This window comes from Malaya genurostris, chromosome 2 (genome assembly GCF_030247185.1).
Source record: "Malaya genurostris strain Urasoe2022 chromosome 2, Malgen_1.1, whole genome shotgun sequence".
NCBI lineage: Eukaryota > Metazoa > Arthropoda > Insecta > Diptera > Culicidae > Malaya > Malaya genurostris.
The window spans coordinates 96872457-96898909 of record NC_080571.1 but is presented as its reverse complement, the minus strand read 5'-3'; the positions used below and the strand labels follow the sequence as shown (position 1 = coordinate 96898909).

At 38.1% G+C, this 26453-nt stretch overlaps 1 protein-coding gene across 1 annotated transcript in view; it reads left to right on the top strand.

Moving 5' to 3' along the window:
* Window positions 1–26453, top strand: part of LOC131432749 (uncharacterized protein DDB_G0283357) — a 370149-nt gene that overhangs the window by 302402 nt on the left and 41294 nt on the right. The window lies entirely within an intron of this gene.

Sequence of the window (26453 nt, the reverse complement as noted above, 5' to 3'; positions counted from 1 at the left end):
GTATAGATAAGTATGTAAAAAAATACATCAAGTACCCAACAGGTAAACCCATTTAAAAGATTATTATTCTTGTTATTACTATTACCATTATTACATTATTACATTACTATTGCAATTATTACCATTACATTCCATACAGAACATTACAAGAATCGCATACCACAATTTACATTATCACAAAACCAGACCTACGACCATTGTCATTACAAAAACAACAACTAAACTATAAAACACAACCACACATTACAAAGACAATTTTATACAATCTATTTGAATCAGCATAAAAAAACAGAGACCAAGTGGGCATCATAGCCTAGGAACGTCTATGTGTTGATTTAAAATAGAAGCTCATAGAAACAAATCTTATCAAGGGTCCAGTGTAGAACCGAAGCAAGGGATTGCTGCCACTGTGACTACTTACAAAAAAAGCATTGGACTGTCTTTTTTAAAATTAGATCAAAATTTGTCTTTCAGTGATTCTATGTTCTTCGATTGCTCTAAAGAATGAACACAAAAAGAATTACAAGCTGGAGCCCATTCTGGAAATATTTGTGAGTAGTTCTGTGTTCACTTAAAAAAAACCTGTGATTTTACATCTTATTATTAGATGCACATAAATGGAGCGTCGCAGTTTACGCAAATTTACGTCGAAGAACATTTAATATTGTGTCTAAACTCCATGACATGAAATTCATTAAAATAAAGAAAAGAATACTGATAGCAACTGCCGCGACTTGAACAGAAAATCATTGAATCGCAAGTACGTTTGTTAATCGACTGTGCCACAGAAGCATACCTCTATTTGGCTGTTAAAAGGTGCATTTAAATTCATACAGTCGCACAGTGCTAGCAGAATGCAAGTTACAGTCGAAACCAGTAAAATTCAAGCTAATCTACACTCTTAGAAAAATTTACATCTCTATAGATGCACATAAAAGGAGCGTCGTGATTCACTTACATTCACAATTGAAAGCATGTAAAGATAAGTCACATTATTAGCTCGAATATTTTTGGTGTGTAATGACACGAGCTACACTCTAAAAAATTTTGAATTTTACAGGTGACTTAATTCCTCATACGATGTTATTCATAAAAACCAAATGACTGAAGATTTTATTTGTAATGACTTAATGTTAGATGAGCTTGAATTTTACTTGTTTCGACTGTAACTTGCGTTCTGCTAGCAGGTGCGACTGTATAAATTTAAATGCACCTTTTACCAGCCAAGCAGATGCATGCTCCTGTGGCTCAGTCGATTAACAGACGTACTTGCGATCCAATGATTCTCGGTTCAAGTTGCGGCGGTGTTGTTGTCAGTATTTTTTTTTTATTTCAACGAATTTCATGCATGGAGTTTTAGACACAATATTAAATGTTCTTCGACGTAAATTTGCGTGAACTGCGACGCTCCATTTATGTGCATCTAATAAGATGTAAAATCACAGAGTTTTTTTTAAGTGTGTAGAAGATTTGAATGAAACGTACATAATTATCAAATAGACCCTTCGTAGCATAGCTTTCCTATGTCTAGTCTATTAATAATGCTGCCAAAGTTATCCGAAACATATCATCCATGATCTCATCAGAATAAACGAATCTTATTGTATCTCAATTAAGTATTAATTTGTATTTTTTAACCAACAAATAGTATGTTTTCATCGCTTTAGTTCAACCTTGGTTTCAAATATTCGCTCCCATCCTGCCTGGGATTTGTGCTATTAAGCTGTTATCCATTTCCATCGCTATTCTCATTCCCTTCGTCCAGCGAAACTCAACAAGCAGTTGACATTAGCTCTATGGAAATTGTTCCAATACCCGAATGTTTACCTTGTATTATTTCGAACAATCAATTTCCGTTTTTCCCCAAACCCTGTGTTATCTCGGTCCAGCTAAATCCCATTTACGACCAACGACAAAACAACAAGGATTCCATTTCGTTCCTCACTTCCGCTTCCGTTCACTCCCCGTGCGCCCACTGCCATAGAATCACGGCCCGGCTGTCACCCACATCCACAGCGCAACCACTACAAGACATCATCAGGCAAAATGTATTGGTAATTAAAATTATCTGGTATGAAACCATTTAGTTGTTTTTTTTTTTTGGCGTCCGCACTCAGTTCCACACGGAGCTACACAGCGACCGGAACTGCGCCTGACTGCCGAGAACAAACGTGCATGGCGCCCCAAGGCATCGTCTTATCCGCCTGTCATCTCACAGTTTCCAGACGACCGACCGAGAGACTGTTACCGAATGTTGCCAAAAATTGCCTTCCTCTTTCACGCCTTTTGTTTCGCTTCGCACGACAGCCATCAACTAAAGGAAATATTAATTTGGCAAAGTTGAACCTTTTTTTTGTTGCTGGCGCGAAAGCTACCACGGTGTGACAAATTTATGACGGCACTCTTCTTATTGTTGGTTTGCGCTCGGTTAGGTGCACGACTTACTGGTGGTGGGAGGGGGAAATTAAAATTGTTTTTTTTTTCTTTTCGTTGGTTTGACAGAAACTGCCGCGTGGAGGTTTGGCAAGTGCCGGGACCCGGGCATGTCTAAGTTTATACTTTATGGGCTCATTTTTAGAGCAATAACTCAAAGAAGCTGTAACTTTCGGTCGATCCCGCTTTATCCGAGGATGCGTGGTTTTCCCCTTCGCGCGTTTTGTTTTAATAATGCTATCAAAAACAGCCCCGTCATGATGAACATCACAAGTTGGTGGTTATACAAAGTAATAATGGTCAGCAAGACAAGATCGTGATTTCGCCGAAACAGAGGTTTCTCCGATGTGATGAAAAAGAAATTCAATATGAAAGTTATGATTCGTCAGTAAAAAACGAGGGCATTTCTGAGTAGTAACAGTTTTCGAAATAGATACAAGCTTTTACCAAGCCAAGGCTTAATATTATTGTAACTAGTTAGTATCGACAACAACTAATCAGCATATTAGTCCCGGTATGCAAATCGGCAGTCTATTTACACCAGTCTTATGTTGTAGTTCGTCTTCTGTCAAAATACTTGTAACAATCCTGGCACAATCCGTGGAACAGCAGCTGGGATAACCTATCTCCAGAGATCTCTCGAACAAGATGTCTAAGCCCCCACCACAGCCTGCCACAACTGTGCCGATGGCGAAAGGGTCTATCTTGCAGCCCGAATTTGAATGAAAATTTACATAATTTCCATAGTTGCTGCTGCTGTTGTTGCCTGTCTTCGTAATCGTTGCTATTGATCTGCAGCACCTTGCCAGTCCTCATTTGGCGTCCTATAAACTCTATAATATAGCCGGAGTGTAGGCCAACCTCAAAATCAACGACGATGATTGCCGTACACGCTTTTGTGTCCCGGGGAATGGGCAGCTTGTCCATAGACTCGAGGGGTCAAGTCGCCCCGTGCGCCCACGTCACGCGTCTTGTGTTGATGTAATTTATGCTCCGACTAAGCGATTATCTTGTTGTGATTAATTTATTGAGCTATTGATGTTTTGGAGAGTCGTCTCTCCAGCGACCTGCTGCGGAGCCTGGCCGTGTATCGGGTCCGTAATGGCCTGTTTCTTTTGTACGGGATATGCCTAATGGGTTAGTTAGTTTAGGATGAAAAATGATATTTGAAGTCCGCTTTACCGGGTAATTATCCGCGGGTTTTGATCGACAGCTGTGACAGCTTAGCGACTAATTTTGGGAGCGTTCTTTTTTTCGCTGGACAGTGGTGGTGATGGTGGTGGTGTTGTTGCATCACGTTGAAGGTGAAAACTGTGTTATGAAAGGTAATGGCCTTGCGTATTGCAAACGAATTTCATGTTCAAAAACTTTATAGAATAGTATTCTAAAGAAAATCTATTCCTACCATGAACGGTCCTCTCACCATAAATGAAATAATCCTAGATTCCCCAGTGTAACACCAGAAGGTCTGATGTAGAATGGGTGCGTAAATACTTCTAAAATACATATACAAAGTTGCCTGCGCATTTACCACAACCACAGTAGCTAATGGAAAAAATACACCCGTTTCTCACTTGAAGCGCTGTCAGTGTCACCGTACAGTGGGAAATCTAGGTTCACTTAATTTATGCCCTCACCCAATAGGTATAACACGACAGCCAATTAGTCCCCGGTCTGACAGACAGATGGCGTCACAGATTAAAGATCCGTCTAGTGTTCAGTAGAGACATCTTTCGGATGTCATCTGTTAAAATTTAATGACATTCAATTCATTAGAGTGTTAGTTATTGTGCATTCAGTGCGCTACTTTTGAAAAATTAGAAACAAAAAACGAAAAGAATGTCGTGGTTTAATAAAACACTTTTTTTATGAAAATATACTGTGTAAGAAAACAAATGGCTTGATAAGTTTTATTCGGCCTTTTCCCGAAGCAAATAAACTTATTACTGACTGGGATGCTGAATTTGAACGCTGATGATACACGACGCTCTGATCTTCAAAATTATGCAGAAATCGTCTCAAAAGTTCTTTTCATCGTTATGGAAAATCGAAAATTGTAGTAGCAAGAGAAAGCAAACATCGAAAAGAAATCAAAAGGATGTGCATTTAAAATTTTGCATAAGCACTTGAATATGAAATAATAGTTTGCCATGTAGGTTCCGCGTTTTCTCACTGCTCACTCAACAACAACTTATCGCAATAATGGGTAAATTCCATTAATTGAAATTCGAATCGCTACCGCTTCCTTAATAGTCACCAGATTTTGCCCCAAGTGACTACAAAGAAAACAATATTTTGTAAATTAACATCAATGTTCACGCACATATTTGGAGCAGGCAATTGAATAGAAAGTTACTCTACAGTGCTTTATTTTCCAATACACTTTGAAAGCAAAACTAACCGTTTTTTGAAATGTACAGTCATGTTCATCAAAAAATTAATGAATTTCAATTTATTTTTACATCGATCATGGTTTTAAATCAGACTGTAGATTCAACCAGTGTTGGTGATTGCCGAAAATTTGACAGAAGCTGCTATATTGCTATCTATATTGTATACAACATTTTCAATCAGATGCTACAAGAACTCGAGTCTCTCAATGCATGAACCGTGAGAGAATTTTGCTACATTTCTTCGCTCCACTTCATACTCTGAGGATTTCACGGCCCTTAAAAAAATTACAGTCTGATAATGATTGGTGCTGTGTGGAATTTACCAAGAGAGAATCGCAAGTTGACAATTATCGCAGAAAATCGAATCGATGATTCAACTTGATGATTCTCATACTAGGTTGCAATATTTCAAAACCCACAGACATTCCCATAGACACAACTTGTACAAAGGTTATATGCACATAGTTAGAATAAGCGGCAATAGTAAAATGATTCTATCGCAATTATCAACTGCCCGTATATTTTTTTTTGTTTCAATTATAGAGGCTTTAACATTAATGTCATTCGCCTCTTCGGGCCAGAAAAACTTTCTGACCCTATGTGCGGGGTTGGGAATCGAACCCAGGCGGGCTGCGTGAAAGGCATCGACTTACCCATCACGCTATATCCGTCCCCCAACTGCCCGTATAGAATCGGATCGCGAAACGAGAATAAGCCAGATTTAGGTTTTCATGCCAGATTTAGGTTTTCATGCTATTTTGGAAGACCATTTGTTGAATTTTCACGCAAATCGTATTTTCTTCGTAATACAAATCGTTTGTGGGGACGAGTATGAATCAATCGATGCTTTTCGTGTAGCTCACCTGGGTTCGATTCCCAACCCCGTACTTAGCTTCAGAAAGTATTTTCGCTCCGAATATGCGAATGACCTTAAGGTTAAAGCCTCTGTAATCGAAACAACAACAAAATTGTTTGTAGACAATCACACTCAATATCGGGACTATTTTTTACAATAGATTTCTCATTCTAAACAGGCTTTCCTGCAAGTTTACTCTTTATGACTCGATTGTCGTGAGATTTGTTGGACCTGTTCAAGTTAGAAACAGAGGCGGATTTGGATATGAATCCTTTTGAAGCACTTGGTTCTTATTATTTCGGTCCAAACATTTTCTCGACCGACTTTAAAAGACTTGGTTTGCAAATTTTGAGAATTTTCGATGCATTCCAATTTTGCGTGTAAGACTTCTACCCACTAAATCACCGTTCTGAGAAGCCCCCGAAAATGTTTACTTTTACCGAAAGTTTCATAAGTTTCCTAATCAGGCACTCGACCCAAGAAATTGCTTCATCTCATGCATTTTTTTCATATAGGTGACACAAAGCTTTTCGAAGTTTTGATTAAAACTGAGTTGAATAATCATAATTTTTGAGTAAATCTGAGGTAAATAAGAGACTGCGTTGAATCATCGGGTCGTTCTTTTTCACACCTGCTGATGCAATCAATAACGATAGATGTGGGTTTACTTTCGCGCGATTTGTGTATAACAGAAAATGCTTAAACAACGTTAGGATAATTTTTGGTTCCAACAAGATGACTTCAAATGCCACACATTAGAACAAATTGAATTTTGTAGGTGACTTAATCCCTTATACGATGTAATTCCGTTTGGAATTATTTAATTTTATGTCGTTTTCGTTTTTAAATTGCACTACACTGGTGTAGCGAAAGCTGCACTGAAACCGTTCGTTTTTGCCAATTGCACTACACCAGTGCTACACTTTTTCTGCACCGATACCACTGGTGTAGCACTCATCAAAAGTTTGGTGTAGCTCTGTGCAATGGAATCATGTATTGTAGTCAATGGTTACTGTTTATGTTTTCGTCATTTTTGTTCGTTTATTCAAGCCTCAGTGTAGCACTGCACCGGTGTAGTGCAAATTAAAAACGAAAACGCCATTAGATTAGCATGAATTTGACTGGTTTCGACTGTAACTTGCATTCTCCTAGCAGATGAGACTGTATTCATTTAAATGCACCTCTTACCAGCCAAGCAGATGTGTGTTTCTGTGGTTTAGTCAATTAACAGACGTACTTTGAGATCCAATGATTCTCGGTTCAAGTCCGCGGTCGCTATCTGTGTTCATTTTTTATTTCAATGAATTTCGTTTTGGACACAATATTAAATGTACTTACACGTAAATTTGCGTGAACTGCGACGCTCCATTTATGTGCATCTAATAAGATCACAAGGTATTTTCGAAATATGCATCTCTGAGAAAAGTAAGTACGCAAGTTTTCATTTTTCGAATCACCCTGTACTTACAGAACCGGAAATTGGATTCCAATGAAATTATGATACTATGTATTGGACTACAAGACCTTTAGTTTGAATCTAAGTTTGTGAAAATTGAGATACCCATCACTGACATAAGTGCAAATATTTCCATATTTTATGAGATTCAGTGCACAAAATGCTAGATACATAAACACAAACAAAAACACACATAATAACATTTACTGATCTCGACGAACTGATTCGAACGGTATGCGAAACTCGGCTCTTTGGGTTTTAGTTCAAAAGTCGGTTTTCACCGTGATTTTATAACATGAAAGGCAATAATAAACAATAGGAATCGGGAACTAATGTGCAAACGCAATGTTTATATTGTTATACTTTAGAAATCAACTGTCATTTTTGGCGTCGCTGAAAAAAAATTTCTCCATTTGTCCAGAATGTTTCCATCAGTTTTTCAAATTTCTGAGACTCTCGTGCGATTGAATTAAAATCGTACCTTTTTATCAAATCTAAAATGCCATCGTTAAAAAACTTATTTGATGCTCACAAATTGGCTCAATGTCAAAACCGCTCTCGTTACTTTCCAAACGGTAGGTTTCCCAGAAGTGATAGTTCATAATTCCAACGCAAACATTACTTATGGAAAATCCTCCTGCTAACACTGAGACAGAAACTGCTGCCATTTATTTTATCATTGCTCACTTGAAAATGTTTCCCGGTAAGAACAAGTTAATCTGATTGGTTGCGTTAAGCTTTAGCGACTTAAAAAGTTGGATAGCATCCGCTTTGCCTGACCGGACCGAACCGGATCCTGAACTTTACGGACTTTTTAGCTAGTATCAAACTTTATACTCATAATACCCCAATGTTTCAAGGAAGATTAATATTTACTCCGAAAACAAGCAGCCTAATCTACAACTACAAGGTTCAGGCATCTGTTCGCTCCTAGACAAAAGAACAAAGAAAAGGATAAAGCTTGTCAACACAACAAATCGAAAAATTTTATCCGTGGCAGCCCAATAAATTAATTTTTTTAAAAATTTTCAATTCATCCGGAAGCATACCCGAGTAGATATCACAGAAAAAGAAAATGCGTTTTATTTTTTCTTCCTGTCTACCACTTGCCTCGGCACGGCAAAGCAAACAACTGCAGGCGAAAGAGGCACCTACCCTCAAGTGGCTTAGGTAAGCTTCTCGCTAGAGGTTAGGTTCATCAAAAGGATTACACGCCCGACAAACCGCTGTGTCTCGCGGCAATACTGACATATAAACGTACGCATGCTTACACATACAACTCCCTCCTACCGTCCGCCCCCTCCCACAAGAGCAAACCCGCAAGCGGTGGTGATATGGAGCTTTAATCTTCTTAATCGAATCCTTTCTTGTCTTGTGGTGTACGGCACACCACGCAAGACGCTCATGGATTTGCGTGGTAAATTGTCGGTAAACAGACCAGCAGGGAAATGAAAGAAAAAAAAACCCAGAGCATCTACTCTGATGGTGAAAAACGTGACTCAACGGGTGCATTCCACACCCGAATAAGTTAACATCTGCACACGGTTCTGCAATCGAATCACTTCCATCTTCACGTGCTTCACTGATCTGCTCTCAGGTTTGCGAACTGCGGTTCTCAGAATAATACATCCTTCCGGTACCACCTGTCACTCAGGCAGATATCAATTTTCCGCCCGTACATTCGCCGGCAAGCAACGGGGAAGTCCACAATCTTACCGATCCGAACTTATCCTCTTCCACCTCCGTAGGCTAAAAAGTGTGGTCAGCTCAGTCTGTTTCCGGTTTTCGCTATCCCTGTCGATGCTAGGATTCTAAATCCTGACGATTCCCATCGAAAGCCATTTTACCAAGGACTAATCAAATGGACAGTCAGTCGGACCCAAGGGTTGAAGAAATCTCGTGGAAAAAAGTTTCTTCCAAACCCTTCCCGTTTCTCTACTAACAGGCGACTCACAGCAATCCGATTACAAAAAGTTGACATTCAGCTTCAGGATATATTTAGAACCGGTCGCTCCATGCAGTGCACTAAAGCCTCACTCCCCCCTCTTGTCCTAGCACTGCCACTGCCTGTTTGTGCTATCACTCACGGAGCGGAACCGAGAGCTTTCTTTATGGATTGACTTTTTATCAAATCACTTTGCTCCTTTCTCGGCGGGGCTTTTGCTTTTTTTTCTCTTTTTTTCTCCACTTCTGTCACATCTATGTCGTTTCCGATATTGGTTTGATATGATTTTGATTTTATGCGATTCTTTGAGCAATTTTCCATCCTCTACACAAACACGCATTCACAATCTGTCGAAATCCTGCACCACATGCCACTCACCCGCATACCGGTGACGGCGATGGCAACAGCAGCACATCGTCATCCGTTGGGGACGGATATATCGATGGGTTCCGTCATGCGGCAAATAAGATGAAAGTTAGCTCGTTATCGTTAGCTGCCGGCCGCCCTCCTGTTTACTGCGCGTCCGACAACCGGCACACCGAAGCGCCACCGTCCGTGTCCTGTTTGTGGAAAAGTTTTCTTATACACGCTCATAGACGGACTGGGTTCTCGATCGGTGGGGCTAGATCGAAAGCGTCGGCAGCAGATTTGCGGCCAGACCCGATCGGAGCGAAATGAATCGTGGTTTATCGGGAAAATAGTTTGCTGCCAGTCGATAGAGTAACTTCGGCCATAATCGAGTTTGCCGGAGCTTTTGCATAAATAGTTCAGGTGTTGAGTGGTTGGTCGTATCCTCGTCTGCTGGGATAGGGACTGATAGACTGTCAAAACCGCAGTATTGCTGAGGTGGTAGCCTTCGGGAACCCACACAGCTAGAAGCCACAAAAAAATGTGAGAAGTCTCTTTTCGTGTCACGATGAAAAATGAAAATATCGGGAGCACAAGGGATTCAATTTCATAAGAAAAACAGATCTTTTCGTACGAATATGCAAATGGTTGCAGCTTGATATTCTTTAATCCAATCAGAATTGAAAATTTCTTAAACGTGAACTGATTTTATGGCAAGAACCAAACTAATATTTTCAAGATATAATTGTATTTCAAGTAGAGATGAAAATCTCTAAAAGTAAACAGAATTCAGTGTGCCAAAATTTTAGTTTGAACAATACCTAACAAAACAAATCTTGAATCGAGTAACTTTCACTAGGCTGTAAAATATGAAAAGCTTTGCGATATTTATCGCTAATTATTTTTGAAGGATTTATTCAAAAAACACATTTTAACAAAACCATTAAACCATTGTTTTTTTTTAATTTCCACAAAAATTGACATTACGTTCTTGTAGAATCTAAGATACTTAATAGAGAAGAGAAAGATCCAGTTAGTTTGGATCACAAGGAAAAATTATGCTGACCGAAAAAAAGAACGAGCATCTTCTGCAGAGTAAGTTTTATTCGTGCCATTAGACCGCAAACAAAACATACACAAATCCGATGATCAATGTGAGTATGTACGACATTTAACTACCCTTTTGAAAGTTACCACAAAGTATCATTTAACCTTTAGAGATGCTATTCAGCAAATGCTTACTCACACTTGCATTTCTTACGTGTAAAATCGAACGGATTTTGATTATTTATATGTGTAGGGTTTAGCTTTGAAACGTTACTGTTTTGAAAATGGTATCGAAACGATTTCTCACTCATCACTAAAAACCAAGCTACTCGCACACCACATTGGCGGAATTCTATGACCAAATGAAAACAATTTCGAAGGCAATAAAAAGTTTAGAAAATGTTTGTCGACAGTGAAGATGAATGGATCGGGTGGATTGAAAAAACAAACAATCCTTCCGGTTAATTGTGAAATATAATTTCATTCAAATAGCTGCCTCGGCTGGCCTTGCAGTACGCCATACGGTCGGTCCAGTTTTTTAGTACATTTTCGATTGTGTGCAGCTTTATTTCAGCTATGGCTACACGAATGTTGTCCTTCAAGGCTTGAATTGTCTCTGGCTTGTCCACATAACACTTATCTTTGACAGCCCCCCAAAGATAATAGTCTAACGGCGTCAAATTACAGCTCCGAGGCTGCCAAACGACATCCGAATTTCGACTGATAATTCGATCTTCGAAGACTGTGCGCAGACGATCGATCGTAGCGTTGGCTGTGTGACACGGAGTGCCGTCTTGTTGGGACCAAATGGTGTCCAAGTCTTCCTCTTCAAGTAACGTGAAGAACCAATGGCTAATCATGGCGCGGTAGCGCTCGCCATTGACCGTGGCGGCGGCTTCTGCCTCATTTTCCAAGAAAAATGGTCCAATGATGCCCCCAGACCAAAATACGCACCAAACCGTCACTCTTTGAGGATGCATAGGCTTCTCCATGATAACGTGCGGGTTTTCCGTCCCCCAGATGCGACAATTTTACTTATTAACATACCCGCCGAGATGAAAATGTGCCTCATCCGAGAAGATGATTTTTTTGGCAAAAATCGGCGTCTTCTTCAAGCTGATTTTCAAAGTAAAACTGCACTATTTTCACGCGTTCCTTAAGCACAAGTACACACAATCATTTTCGTTCAGCGGAAGGATTAAACTAAGTTTCAGTTAAATCAGAAGTGACATTAAGGTTACCAATATTTATTTTGACTCTAGTTAAAAAAAATGATAGAAGGCGGACCCTGTATATATGTTATTGTATTGAATTGTGAATTGTGTGTAAAGTTTCAAATAGACACTTGAGGATGTCGCCACGATCGACACCATCTTGGATTCTACTTTCACAACACGCAAAATTTTTGGTTTGGTAAATATTCAAATCACATGTTTATTTTTATTTTATTCCGATTGAACTCGCATGTGGTATAGACGACGTGACAATAAAATTAGTATTTTACACTTGCGAAAATCGTGAAAGTGATGCTCCAATCGCCATGATTAGAAAATTTCTGTGTTTGACTAGCGAACTTTATTATCGCTTCGGAACGAAGTGGAACGTTTCGAAAGATCGTGGCGAACAGGAGAGTAGATGGCAGCACTTTATTTCTAACGCATAGCAAATTTAAAATTTACACAGAATTTAAAAAAAAATTATTCGAGCTTATATCTGCTTGGAGTGTTGTCCACAATCGTGCATCAAACTGGAAAACGCATTGGTTGGTCGACTGTCAAGAAAATTGTGAATACAAATAGTCACGAAATGCAAAACATGTCGGCTAGAGTACGGCGATCCTGGATCGGAATATTCATCCTTATTCTGATGCCGTTTTTAATTGAAAAACACTGGTGGCGTGGATTGCTCTGATTTTGCACTTTCGAGCAGAAGTGCAATTTTATAACGGTTTTTCATTGTCATTTCTGCTCGAAAGTGCAAAACCAGAGCAATCCACGCCACCAGTGTTTTTCAATGAAAAACGCCATGAACTACGACGTATTGATTTTTCGATCGTATTTCATTTGTATTCCCAATAACGCTAGCAAAATCAAAGGTAGCTAGGATTCGTTCGAACCACATTCGATCGAAAAATTAAAACGTCGTTATTCAGAATAAGGGTGATTATACGACTACTGGAAGATGGAAGCTGGCAAAGATTTTCAATCACATTAAGCTGTTAAAGTTCTCAAAAAAATTATTTCATACAGCAGGCCATCTGTTTCAGTAGCTTGATGAGCGAAAAATATATCGCAATCGGGAACCATCAATTAGAAAATTTATGCGCAGTAGTACCTTTCCCTTAAGCAACACAATTGTTCCATACTGTAGTGGTCGAATTCGGCATCTAGCCACTAAGGAGCTATGGTGTAGCATGCCGTAATAGTAGCGTCCATGTAATGTCCAAAGAAACGAACCCTCCCAACTCATCAGAGCCATAGTTCATAGTCGGGTAGAAACTTAAGAAAGCACTGAACACAAAAGTTGTCAGTGTATTGTACCGCAAGGCAAAATGGCGACTTACGGTGATGAAAGTGAATAAGGAGGCTAGATGGGAGTATTCAAACGCCCAGTCCGGCGATTCAAAGTTGCTAAATGAGAAGCTTCATTAAGTACTATATCTTTATTCTGTATGAATTTAGCTTGAAAAATTTGACTTCAGTAACAATATTTTTGACCGATTTTCGCACATTCTTGTTCGACCAGTATTCGATCGTAGCAACCTTTAGAACTATGACTTTTTTTTTTGTTTCGATTATAGAGGTTTTAACCTTAAGGTCATTCGCCTCTTCGGGCCAGAAAAACTTTCTGACCCTATGTGCGGGGTTGGGAATCGAACCCAGGCGGGCTGCGTGAAAGGCATCGACTTACCCATCACACTATACCCGTCCCCTCAGAACTATGACTAAAAATAACGTTCGTATACGTACTGCATTTTCGACCCAAATACTGCGTACTGTTTCTACCCTCAAAGGTACTATATTTTAATTTTAATTTTTACCGTTACCATTGAAATGTACTGTATTGTTCACATTATAAAATAAATAGCAAAAATCTTTAACGCATCAAATTTTAATTTACCGTATTATAAACGTCAGCAATAACTGTGACTACAGGTATCGAATCATAATACATTTAAACAACTAATAATTTTTTATCTTTCTTTCATCGTGTTTTTCTTCATTATTCATTATTGTTCAGCGCGACACAACAATTTTGCTAAAAAGATGAATCTTCGTAAAAAACACAATTCGTTCATTTATTTATTTATTTATTTATTTATTTATTTATTTATTTATTTATTTATTTATTTAGAAAGGAGATTGTTTCTTCTTGCTCAACAATTGCTGCTCTTTTAAGAGTGTAAATTTTAAAGTACTTTGTGGCTAATTACATTACCTGACAGGATTCTAACTTAGGTAGTGAAAACAAATCCTTAGTTTGAGTTGCTAAAAGATCTGTTGCAAATTTGAAACTGATCGAAGTCATTCTTTAATATACAACACAGACGATAATAACGAACAACGTTCGTAAATTTCAGTCCCGCTTGCTAATGTTGCAATCGAGATCCATGTTCAGTCGGCAACACAAGCGGAACAGTAGTTTGAAAATCTTGTTATTTTATTTCAGTTTCTCTGTTCAATCGTTTTCAGCTTTGGGCAAAGAATGTTTACATTATTTGATTTTTAGTTCGTGAGGAACGTTATATTTTTTTCGGAATTTGGATTTTAGATATAATCAATATTATTAAACAAAATGTTTTACATATTTTTGGGGCCGATTTGGAGAGTAGGTAGAGGAGAATGATATTTAAAGTCATTTAAGTATCCAAAATGGGGCTTCCGATCTGTGGATATTCTTAGAAAACGATTTTTGTTTGAGTTTTTTTTGGGATGAATTCGACGAGTAATTACCATTTGGGGAAAGAGCTCAATCTCGAACTATATTCTGAATCAGACCCCGTAAATCGCTATTTTTCCAAATTGGAGAAATATAGGTTCAAGTAGTAGCCAAGTTTTGTAAGTTTCAGAATTCGAATGCGAGTTTATTTCTAAATTATGAGGATTATAAGAAACAACTCAAATTTCGACAAATTTTGGGGAATCTCGAACCATAACAAATACTAATATTACCGTTTATTTTCGAATTCGTATTGAAAAAAATATAGGATTTCAATAAAAAATGAAGATAACAGAGCCATGTTGTTCTTTCAGAGATATAGTTTTCGATCGATTGTTTGGAGGAACCTGGCCTCAACTAGAATACAATTATTCCAAACAAATATTGGTTGTTTCAAAAAAGCATTGGCCGAATCAAACCAGAATTCACTATATAAACGATAAAATCGTTTCAGTTACCCGGAGTTTATTTATTTCAACAATATTTCTTTCTGCGTGAAGTAGCATATCACAAGTGTATTAGTTCACAGTTTTCATTTTGTTGGAATTCTCTAGAAAATTTCTTCGATATAAGAAAATATATGAGAAATATTCTCCTACATTTTCTTTTATCAAATAGTCGATTTAATGAAGTTTCTAACCTTCTACTGTTTTTAATTAGATACTTTGATTCGCCAGGCAGCGAAACGTTCCATCTTCTCTGAAAAAAACGAGGAACAATTGACAACTGAAAAGTTCAGGTATTCAGCAAACTCTGTACGGACTTTCCCGTTGTATAGAAGCATGCGTTTTTTTTTTGTTAACCTGAATGTGCAGAGCAAGTTCAGAGTTAACTTTCTCACTGAACATTGTATTCCAGGAGCTGCCCATAAGTTCGTTCTATTGCGGCGCATGGACTTACAAATGTTATTAATTACTTAAAAAGTAGGCAGCACAAAATGCTATTCCTAAGCTTCGTAAGCTATACAAATCGAATTATTTCCTTTTATTCAAACTTTTGGTTTCTTGGGCATACATAATTCAATTTAGTCTTTAAACTACTATTTAGGACTTTTATAAAAAAATAATTCTTTGGCATTATATGGGACTAAATCTATTTAAATTATTTAGACACTTCGATTCAACAGATCTCCCAAGACGAGTGATAAAACAACAATTTTACTGAAGAACCCAAATGACGTTGATGATCAGGTTCTTTCAATCAAAATTACTAGAACCGATTTCGAAAAACTGGTTGCACTTATCCGATTTAGATAAGTAAATATAGCATAGCGGCTAGGACTAGAAATTCAATTTGAACAGTTATGCTCTGATAAACCGAAGACGAATGTAAAAAAAGATTATTGTTGAATTTTAGCACCTTCGTCTGTGATCGTGTTGCCTTATTTACATTCCTGAATTAATGACTATAAATATGGTTCAATGTTCAACAGCATTACCTACTCTAAATGCTGAGGTCAAGGAAAAAACCTCACTGCATTAGTTCGTTTAAATCATAGTTCATCGAAAAACTTTCATCATGATGAGTTTATGACTCGATTGTCGTGAGATTTGTTGGACCTGTTCAAGTTAGAAACAGAGGCGGATTTGGATATGAATCCTTTTGAAGCACTTGGTTCTTATTATTTCGGTCCAAACATTTTCTCGACCGACTTTAAAAGACTTGGTTTGCAAATTTTGAGAATTTTCGATGCATTCCAATTTTGCGTGTAAGACTTCTACCCACTAAATCACCGTTCTGAGAAGCCCCCGAAAATGTTTACTTTTACCGAAAGTTTCATAAGTTTCCTAATCAGGCACTCGACCCAAGAAATTGCTTCATCTCATGCATTTTTTTCATATAGGTGACACAAAGCTTTTCGAAGTTTTGATTAAAACTGAGTTGAATAATCATAATTTTTGAGTAAATCTGAGGTAAATAAGAGACTGCGTTGAATCATCGGGTCGTTCTTTTTCACACCTGCTGATGCAATCAATAACGATAGATGTGGGTTTACTTTCGCGCGATTTGTGTATAACAGAAAATGCTTAAACAACGTTAGGATAATTTTTGGTTCCAACAAGATGACTTCAAATGCCACACATTAGAACAAATTGAATTTTGTAGGTGACTTAATCCCTTATACGATGTAATTCCGTTTGGAATTATTTAATTTTATGTCGTTTTCGTTTTTAAATTGCACTACACTGGTGTAGCGAAAGCTGCACTGAAACCGTTCGTTTTTGCCAATTGCACTACACCAGTGCTACACTTTTTCTGCACCGATACCACTGGTGTAGCACTCATCAAAAGTTTGGTGTAGCTCTGTGCAATGGAATCATGTATTGTAGTCAATGGTTACTGTTTATGTTTTCGTCATTTTTGTTCGTTTATTCAAGCCTCAGTGTAGCACTGCACCGGTGTAGTGCAAATTAAAAACGAAAACGCCATTAGATTAGCATGAATTTGACTGGTTTCGACTGTAACTTGCATTCTCCTAGCAGATGAGACTGTATTCATTTAAATGCACCTCTTACCAGCCAAGCAGATGTGTGTTTCTGTGGTTTAGTCAATTAACAGACGTACTTTGAGATCCAATGATTCTCGGTTCAAGTCCGCGGTCGCTATCTGTGTTCATTTTTTATTTCAATGAATTTCGTTTTGGACACAATATTAAATGTACTTACACGTAAATTTGCGTGAACTGCGACGCTCCATTTATGTGCATCTAATAAGATCACAAGGTATTTTCGAAATATGCATCTCTGAGAAAAGTAAGTACGCAAGTTTTCATTTTTCGAATCACCCTGTACTTACAGAACCGGAAATTGGATTCCAATGAAATTATGATACTATGTATTGGACTACAAGACCTTTAGTTTGAATCTAAGTTTGTGAAAATTGAGATACCCATCACTGACATAAGTGCAAATATTTCCATATTTTATGAGATTCAGTGCACAAAATGCTAGATACATAAACACAAACAAAAACACACATAATAACATTTACTGATCTCGACGAACTGATTCGAACGGTATGCGAAACTCGGCTCTTTGGGTTTTAGTTCAAAAGTCGGTTTTCACCGTGATTTTATAACATGAAAGGCAATAATAAACAATAGGAATCGGGAACTAATGTGCAAACGCAATGTTTATATTGTTATACTTTAGAAATCAACTGTCATTTTTGGCGTCGCTGAAAAAAAATTTCTCCATTTGTCCAGAATGTTTCCATCAGTTTTTCAAATTTCTGAGACTCTCGTGCGATTGAATTAAAATCGTACCTTTTTATCAAATCTAAAATGCCATCGTTAAAAAACTTATTTGATGCTCACAAATTGGCTCAATGTCAAAACCGCTCTCGTTACTTTCCAAACGGTAGGTTTCCCAGAAGTGATAGTTCATAATTCCAACGCAAACATTACTTATGGAAAATCCTCCTGCTAACACTGAGACAGAAACTGCTGCCATTTATTTTATCATTGCTCACTTGAAAATGTTTCCCGGTAAGAACAAGTTAATCTGATTGGTTGCGTTAAGCTTTAGCGACTTAAAAAGTTGGATAGCATCCGCTTTGCCTGACCGGACCGAACCGGATCCTGAACTTTACGGACTTTTTAGCTAGTATCAAACTTTATACTCATAATACCCCAATGTTTCAAGGAAGATTAATATTTACTCCGAAAACAAGCAGCCTAATCTACAACTACAAGGTTCAGGCATCTGTTCGCTCCTAGACAAAAGAACAAAGAAAAGGATAAAGCTTGTCAACACAACAAATCGAAAAATTTTATCCGTGGCAGCCCAATAAATTAATTTTTTTAAAAATTTTCAATTCATCCGGAAGCATACCCGAGTAGATATCACAGAAAAAGAAAATGCGTTTTATTTTTTCTTCCTGTCTACCACTTGCCTCGGCACGGCAAAGCAAACAACTGCAGGCGAAAGAGGCACCTACCCTCAAGTGGCTTAGGTAAGCTTCTCGCTAGAGGTTAGGTTCATCAAAAGGATTACACGCCCGACAAACCGCTGTGTCTCGCGGCAATACTGACATATAAACGTACGCATGCTTACACATACAACTCCCTCCTACCGTCCGCCCCCTCCCACAAGAGCAAACCCGCAAGCGGTGGTGATATGGAGCTTTAATCTTCTTAATCGAATCCTTTCTTGTCTTGTGGTGTACGGCACACCACGCAAGACGCTCATGGATTTGCGTGGTAAATTGTCGGTAAACAGACCAGCAGGGAAATGAAAGAAAAAAAAACCCAGAGCATCTACTCTGATGGTGAAAAACGTGACTCAACGGGTGCATTCCACACCCGAATAAGTTAACATCTGCACACGGTTCTGCAATCGAATCACTTCCATCTTCACGTGCTTCACTGATCTGCTCTCAGGTTTGCGAACTGCGGTTCTCAGAATAATACATCCTTCCGGTACCACCTGTCACTCAGGCAGATATCAATTTTCCGCCCGTACATTCGCCGGCAAGCAACGGGGAAGTCCACAATCTTACCGATCCGAACTTATCCTCTTCCACCTCCGTAGGCTAAAAAGTGTGGTCAGCTCAGTCTGTTTCCGGTTTTCGCTATCCCTGTCGATGCTAGGATTCTAAATCCTGACGATTCCCATCGAAAGCCATTTTACCAAGGACTAATCAAATGGACAGTCAGTCGGACCCAAGGGTTGAAGAAATCTCGTGGAAAAAAGTTTCTTCCAAACCCTTCCCGTTTCTCTACTAACAGGCGACTCACAGCAATCCGATTACAAAAAGTTGACATTCAGCTTCAGGATATATTTAGAACCGGTCGCTCCATGCAGTGCACTAAAGCCTCACTCCCCCCTCTTGTCCTAGCACTGCCACTGCCTGTTTGTGCTATCACTCACGGAGCGGAACCGAGAGCTTTCTTTATGGATTGACTTTTTATCAAATCACTTTGCTCCTTTCTCGGCGGGGCTTTTGCTTTTTTTTCTCTTTTTTTCTCCACTTCTGTCACATCTATGTCGTTTCCGATATTGGTTTGATATGATTTTGATTTTATGCGATTCTTTGAGCAATTTTCCATCCTCTACACAAACACGCATTCACAATCTGTCGAAATCCTGCACCACATGCCACTCACCCGCATACCGGTGACGGCGATGGCAACAGCAGCACATCGTCATCCGTTGGGGACGGATATATCGATGGGTTCCGTCATGCGGCAAATAAGATGAAAGTTAGCTCGTTATCGTTAGCTGCCGGCCGCCCTCCTGTTTACTGCGCGTCCGACAACCGGCACACCGAAGCGCCACCGTCCGTGTCCTGTTTGTGGAAAAGTTTTCTTATACACGCTCATAGACGGACTGGGTTCTCGATCGGTGGGGCTAGATCGAAAGCGTCGGCAGCAGATTTGCGGCCAGACCCGATCGGAGCGAAATGAATCGTGGTTTATCGGGAAAATAGTTTGCTGCCAGTCGATAGAGTAACTTCGGCCATAATCGAGTTTGCCGGAGCTTTTGCATAAATAGTTCAGGTGTTGAGTGGTTGGTCGTATCCTCGTCTGCTGGGATAGGGACTGATAGACTGTCAAAACCGCAGTATTGCTGAGGTGGTAGCCTTCGGGAACCCACACAGCTAGAAGCCACAAAAAAATGTGAGAAGTCTCTTTTCGTGTCACGATGAAAAATGAAAATATCGGGAGCACAAGGGATTCAATTTCATAAGAAAAACAGATCTTTTCGTACGAATATGCAAATGGTTGCAGCTTGATATTCTTTAATCCAATCAGAATTGAAAATTTCTTAAACGTGAACTGATTTTATGGCAAGAACCAAACTAATATTTTCAAGATATAATTGTATTTCAAGTAGAGATGAAAATCTCTAAAAGTAAACAGAATTCAGTGTGCCAAAATTTTAGTTTGAACAATACCTAACAAAACAAATCTTGAATCGAGTAACTTTCACTAGGCTGTAAAATATGAAAAGCTTTGCGATATTTATCGCTAATTATTTTTGAAGGATTTATTCAAAAAACACATTTTAACAAAACCATTAAACCATTGTTTTTTTTTAATTTCCACAAAAATTGACATTACGTTCTTGTAGAATCTAAGATACTTAATAGAGAAGAGAAAGATCCAGTTAGTTTGGATCACAAGGAAAAATTATGCTGACCGAAAAAAAGAACGAGCATCTTCTGCAGAGTAAGTTTTATTCGTGCCATTAGACCGCAAACAAAACATACACAAATCCGATGATCAATGTGAGTATGTACGACATTTAACTACCCTTTTGAAAGTTACCACAAAGTATCATTTAACCTTTAGAGATGCTATTCAGCAAATGCTTACTCACACTTGCATTTCTTACGTGTAAAATCGAACGGATTTTGATTATTTATATGTGTAGGGTTTAGCTTTGAAACGTTACTGTTTTGAAAATGGTATCGAAACGATTTCTCACTCATCACTAAAAACCAAGCTACTCGCACACCACATTGGCGGAATTCTATGACCAAATGAAAACAATTTCGAAGGCAATAAAAAGTTTAGAAAATGTTTGTCGACAGTGAAGATGAATGGATCGGGTGGATTGAAAAAACAAACAATCCTTCCGGTTAATTGTGAAATATAATTTCATTCAAATAGCTGCCTCGGCTGGCCTTGCAGTACGCCATACGGTCGGTCCAGTTTTTTAGTACATTTTCGATTGTGTGCAGCTTTATTTCAGCTATGGCTACACGAATGTTGTCCTTCAAGGCTTGAATTGTCTCTGGCTTGTCCACATAACACTTATCTTTGACAGCCCCCCAAAGATAATAGTCTAACGGCGTCAAATTACAGCTCCGAGGCTGCCAAACGACATCCGAATTTCGACTGATAATTCGATCTTCGAAGACTGTGCGCAGACGATCGATCGTAGCGTTGGCTGTGTGACACGGAGTGCCGTCTTGTTGGGACCAAATGGTGTCCAAGTCTTCCTCTTCAAGTAACGTGAAGAACCAATGGCTAATCATGGCGCGGTAGCGCTCGCCATTGACCGTGGCGGCGGCTTCTGCCTCATTTTCCAAGAAAAATGGTCCAATGATGCCCCCAGACCAAAATACGCACCAAACCGTCACTCTTTGAGGATGCATAGGCTTCTCCATGATAACGTGCGGGTTTTCCGTCCCCCAGATGCGACAATTTTACTTATTAACATACCCGCCGAGATGAAAATGTGCCTCATCCGAGAAGATGATTTTTTTGGCAAAAATCGGCGTCTTCTTCAAGCTGATTTTCAAAGTAAAACTGCACTATTTTCACGCGTTCCTTAAGCACAAGTACACACAATCATTTTCGTTCAGCGGAAGGATTAAACTAAGTTTCAGTTAAATCAGAAGTGACATTAAGGTTACCAATATTTATTTTGACTCTAGTTAAAAAAAATGATAGAAGGCGGACCCTGTATATATGTTATTGTATTGAATTGTGAATTGTGTGTAAAGTTTCAAATAGACACTTGAGGATGTCGCCACGATCGACACCATCTTGGATTCTACTTTCACAACACGCAAAATTTTTGGTTTGGTAAATATTCAAATCACATGTTTATTTTTATTTTATTCCGATTGAACTCGCATGTGGTATAGACGACGTGACAATAAAATTAGTATTTTACACTTGCGAAAATCGTGAAAGTGATGCTCCAATCGCCATGATTAGAAAATTTCTGTGTTTGACTAGCGAACTTTATTATCGCTTCGGAACGAAGTGGAACGTTTCGAAAGATCGTGGCGAACAGGAGAGTAGATGGCAGCACTTTATTTCTAACGCATAGCAAATTTAAAATTTACACAGAATTTAAAAAAAAATTATTCGAGCTTATATCTGCTTGGAGTGTTGTCCACAATCGTGCATCAAACTGGAAAACGCATTGGTTGGTCGACTGTCAAGAAAATTGTGAATACAAATAGTCACGAAATGCAAAACATGTCGGCTAGAGTACGGCGATCCTGGATCGGAATATTCATCCTTATTCTGATGCCGTTTTTAATTGAAAAACACTGGTGGCGTGGATTGCTCTGATTTTGCACTTTCGAGCAGAAGTGCAATTTTATAACGGTTTTTCATTGTCATTTCTGCTCGAAAGTGCAAAACCAGAGCAATCCACGCCACCAGTGTTTTTCAATGAAAAACGCCATGAACTACGACGTATTGATTTTTCGATCGTATTTCATTTGTATTCCCAATAACGCTAGCAAAATCAAAGGTAGCTAGGATTCGTTCGAACCACATTCGATCGAAAAATTAAAACGTCGTTATTCAGAATAAGGGTGATTATACGACTACTGGAAGATGGAAGCTGGCAAAGATTTTCAATCACATTAAGCTGTTAAAGTTCTCAAAAAAATTATTTCATACAGCAGGCCATCTGTTTCAGTAGCTTGATGAGCGAAAAATATATCGCAATCGGGAACCATCAATTAGAAAATTTATGCGCAGTAGTACCTTTCCCTTAAGCAACACAATTGTTCCATACTGTAGTGGTCGAATTCGGCATCTAGCCACTAAGGAGCTATGGTGTAGCATGCCGTAATAGTAGCGTCCATGTAATGTCCAAAGAAACGAACCCTCCCAACTCATCAGAGCCATAGTTCATAGTCGGGTAGAAACTTAAGAAAGCACTGAACACAAAAGTTGTCAGTGTATTGTACCGCAAGGCAAAATGGCGACTTACGGTGATGAAAGTGAATAAGGAGGCTAGATGGGAGTATTCAAACGCCCAGTCCGGCGATTCAAAGTTGCTAAATGAGAAGCTTCATTAAGTACTATATCTTTATTCTGTATGAATTTAGCTTGAAAAATTTGACTTCAGTAACAATATTTTTGACCGATTTTCGCACATTCTTGTTCGACCAGTATTCGATCGTAGCAACCTTTAGAACTATGACTTTTTTTTTGTTTCGATTATAGAGGTTTTAACCTTAAGGTCATTCGCCTCTTCGGGCCAGAAAAACTTTCTGACCCTATGTGCGGGGTTGGGAATCGAACCCAGGCGGGCTGCGTGAAAGGCATCGACTTACCCATCACACTATACCCGTCCCCTCAGAACTATGACTAAAAATAACGTTCGTATACGTACTGCATTTTCGACCCAAATACTGCGTACTGTTTCTACCCTCAAAGGTACTATATTTTAATTTTAATTTTTACCGTTACCATTGAAATGTACTGTATTGTTCACATTATAAAATAAATAGCAAAAATCTTTAACGCATCAAATTTTAATTTACCGTATTATAAACGTCAGCAATAACTGTGACTACAGGTATCGAATCATAATACATTTAAACAACTAATAATTTTTTATCTTTCTTTCATCGTGTTTTTCTTCATTATTCATTATTGTTCAGCGCGACACAACAATTTTGCTAAAAAGATGAATCTTCGTAAAAAACACAATTCGTTCATTTATTTATTTATTTATTTATTTATTTATTTATTTATTTATTTATTTATTTATTTAGAAAGGAGATTGTTTCTTCTTGCTCAACAATTGCTGCTCTTTTAAGAGTGTAAATTTTAAAGTACTTTGTGGCTAATTACATTACCTGACAGGATTCTAACTTAGGTAGTGAAAACAAATCCTTAGTTTGAGTTGCTAAAAGATCTGTTGCAAATTTGAAACTGATCGAAGTCATTCTTTAATATACAACACAGACGATAATAACGAACAACGTTCGTAAATTTCAGTCCCGCTTGCTAATGTTGCAATCGAGATCCATGTTCAGTCGGCAACACAAGCGGAACAGTAGTTTGAAAATCTTGTTATTTTATTTCAGTTTCTCTGTTCAATCGTTTTCAGCTTTGGGCAAAGAATGTTTACATTATTTGATTTTTAGTTCGTGAGGAACGTTATATTTTTTTCGGAATTTGGATTTTAGATATAATCAATATTATTAAACAAAATGTTTTACATATTTTTGGGGCCGATTTGGAGAGTAGGTAGAGGAGAATGATATTTAAAGTCATTTAAGTATCCAAAATGGGGCTTCCGATCTGTGGATATTCTTAGAAAACGATTTTTGTTTGAGTTTTTTTTTGGGATGAATTCGACGAGTAATTACCATTTGGGGAAAGAGCTCAATCTCGAACTATATTCTGAATCAGACCCCGTAAATCGCTATTTTTCCAAATTGGAGAAATATAGGTTCAAGTAGTAGCCAAGTTTTGTAAGTTTCAGAATTCGAATGCGAGTTTATTTCTAAATTATGAGGATTATAAGAAACAACTCAAATTTCGACAAATTTTGGGGAATCTCGAACCATAACAAATACTAATATTACCGTTTATTTTCGAATTCGTATTGAAAAAAATATAGGATTTCAATAAAAAATGAAGATAACAGAGCCATGTTGTTCTTTCAGAGATATAGTTTTCGATCGATTGTTTGGAGGAACCTGGCCTCAACTAGAATACAATTATTCCAAACAAATATTGGTTGTTTCAAAAAAGCATTGGCCGAATCAAACCAGAATTCACTATATAAACGATAAAATCGTTTCAGTTACCCGGAGTTTATTTATTTCAACAATATTTCTTTCTGCGTGAAGTAGCATATCACAAGTGTATTAGTTCACAGTTTTCATTTTGTTGGAATTCTCTAGAAAATTTCTTCGATATAAGAAAATATATGAGAAATATTCTCCTACATTTTCTTTTATCAAATAGTCGATTTAATGAAGTTTCTAACCTTCTACTGTTTTTAATTAGATACTTTGATTCGCCAGGCAGCGAAACGTTCCATCTTCTCTGAAAAAAACGAGGAACAATTGACAACTGAAAAGTTCAGGTATTCAGCAAACTCTGTACGGACTTTCCCGTTGTATAGAAGCATGCGTTTTTTTTTTGTTAACCTGAATGTGCAGAGCAAGTTCAGAGTTAACTTTCTCACTGAACATTGTATTCCAGGAGCTGCCCATAAGTTCGTTCTATTGCGGCGCATGGACTTACAAATGTTATTAATTACTTAAAAAGTAGGCAGCACAAAATGCTATTCCTAAGCTTCGTAAGCTATACAAATCGAATTATTTCCTTTTATTCAAACTTTTGGTTTCTTGGGCATACATAATTCAATTTAGTCTTTAAACTACTATTTAGGACTTTTATAAAAAAATAATTCTTTGGCATTATATGGGACTAAATCTATTTAAATTATTTAGACACTTCGATTCAACAGATCTCCCAAGACGAGTGATAAAACAACAATTTTACTGAAGAACCCAAATGACGTTGATGATCAGGTTCTTTCAATCAAAATTACTAGAACCGATTTCGAAAAACTGGTTGCACTTATCCGATTTAGATAAGTAAATATAGCATAGCGGCTAGGACTAGAAATTCAATTTGAACAGTTATGCTCTGATAAACCGAAGACGAATGTAAAAAAAGATTATTGTTGAATTTTAGCACCTTCGTCTGTGATCGTGTTGCCTTATTTACATTCCTGAATTAATGACTATAAATATGGTTCAATGTTCAACAGCATTACCTACTCTAAATGCTGAGGTCAAGGAAAAAACCTCACTGCATTAGTTCGTTTAAATCATAGTTCATCGAAAAACTTTCATCATGATGAGTTTTTATTTGACTTCACTTCAACTTACGAGGGACAACAATGGGTGGTTTGCTTTCAAAATTAATTTAGAACGATTCCTAAACAGTCGCGAGTGGTAGAACTATTTACAGCCAATAACACAACAGTTTTGACTGCATTCAAATTTTCAAGAAGCATCATATTTTGTTCTCCGTCTTGCGTCCTGCGCAATTCTGTTTCCCTCCGAAACGTAATTGATTTCTGTCAACCGAACGTGATTAGTAATCCTCGTGGGACCTTCGCTAACCTTTTCAAACCAAGCACTAAATTTAGAACCAGTAGTCGGAGACTCATTTTCTTCTCTAATTCCATCTATCGCAGCCATGAGACAGCGATATTTCATGGGCCGGCTCAGTCTACTCACAGCCGCAGAGCTCTGAAGCCTCTTTTGCGCAGTCACGAGACAACTCTGTTGATAAATTAGAACGTT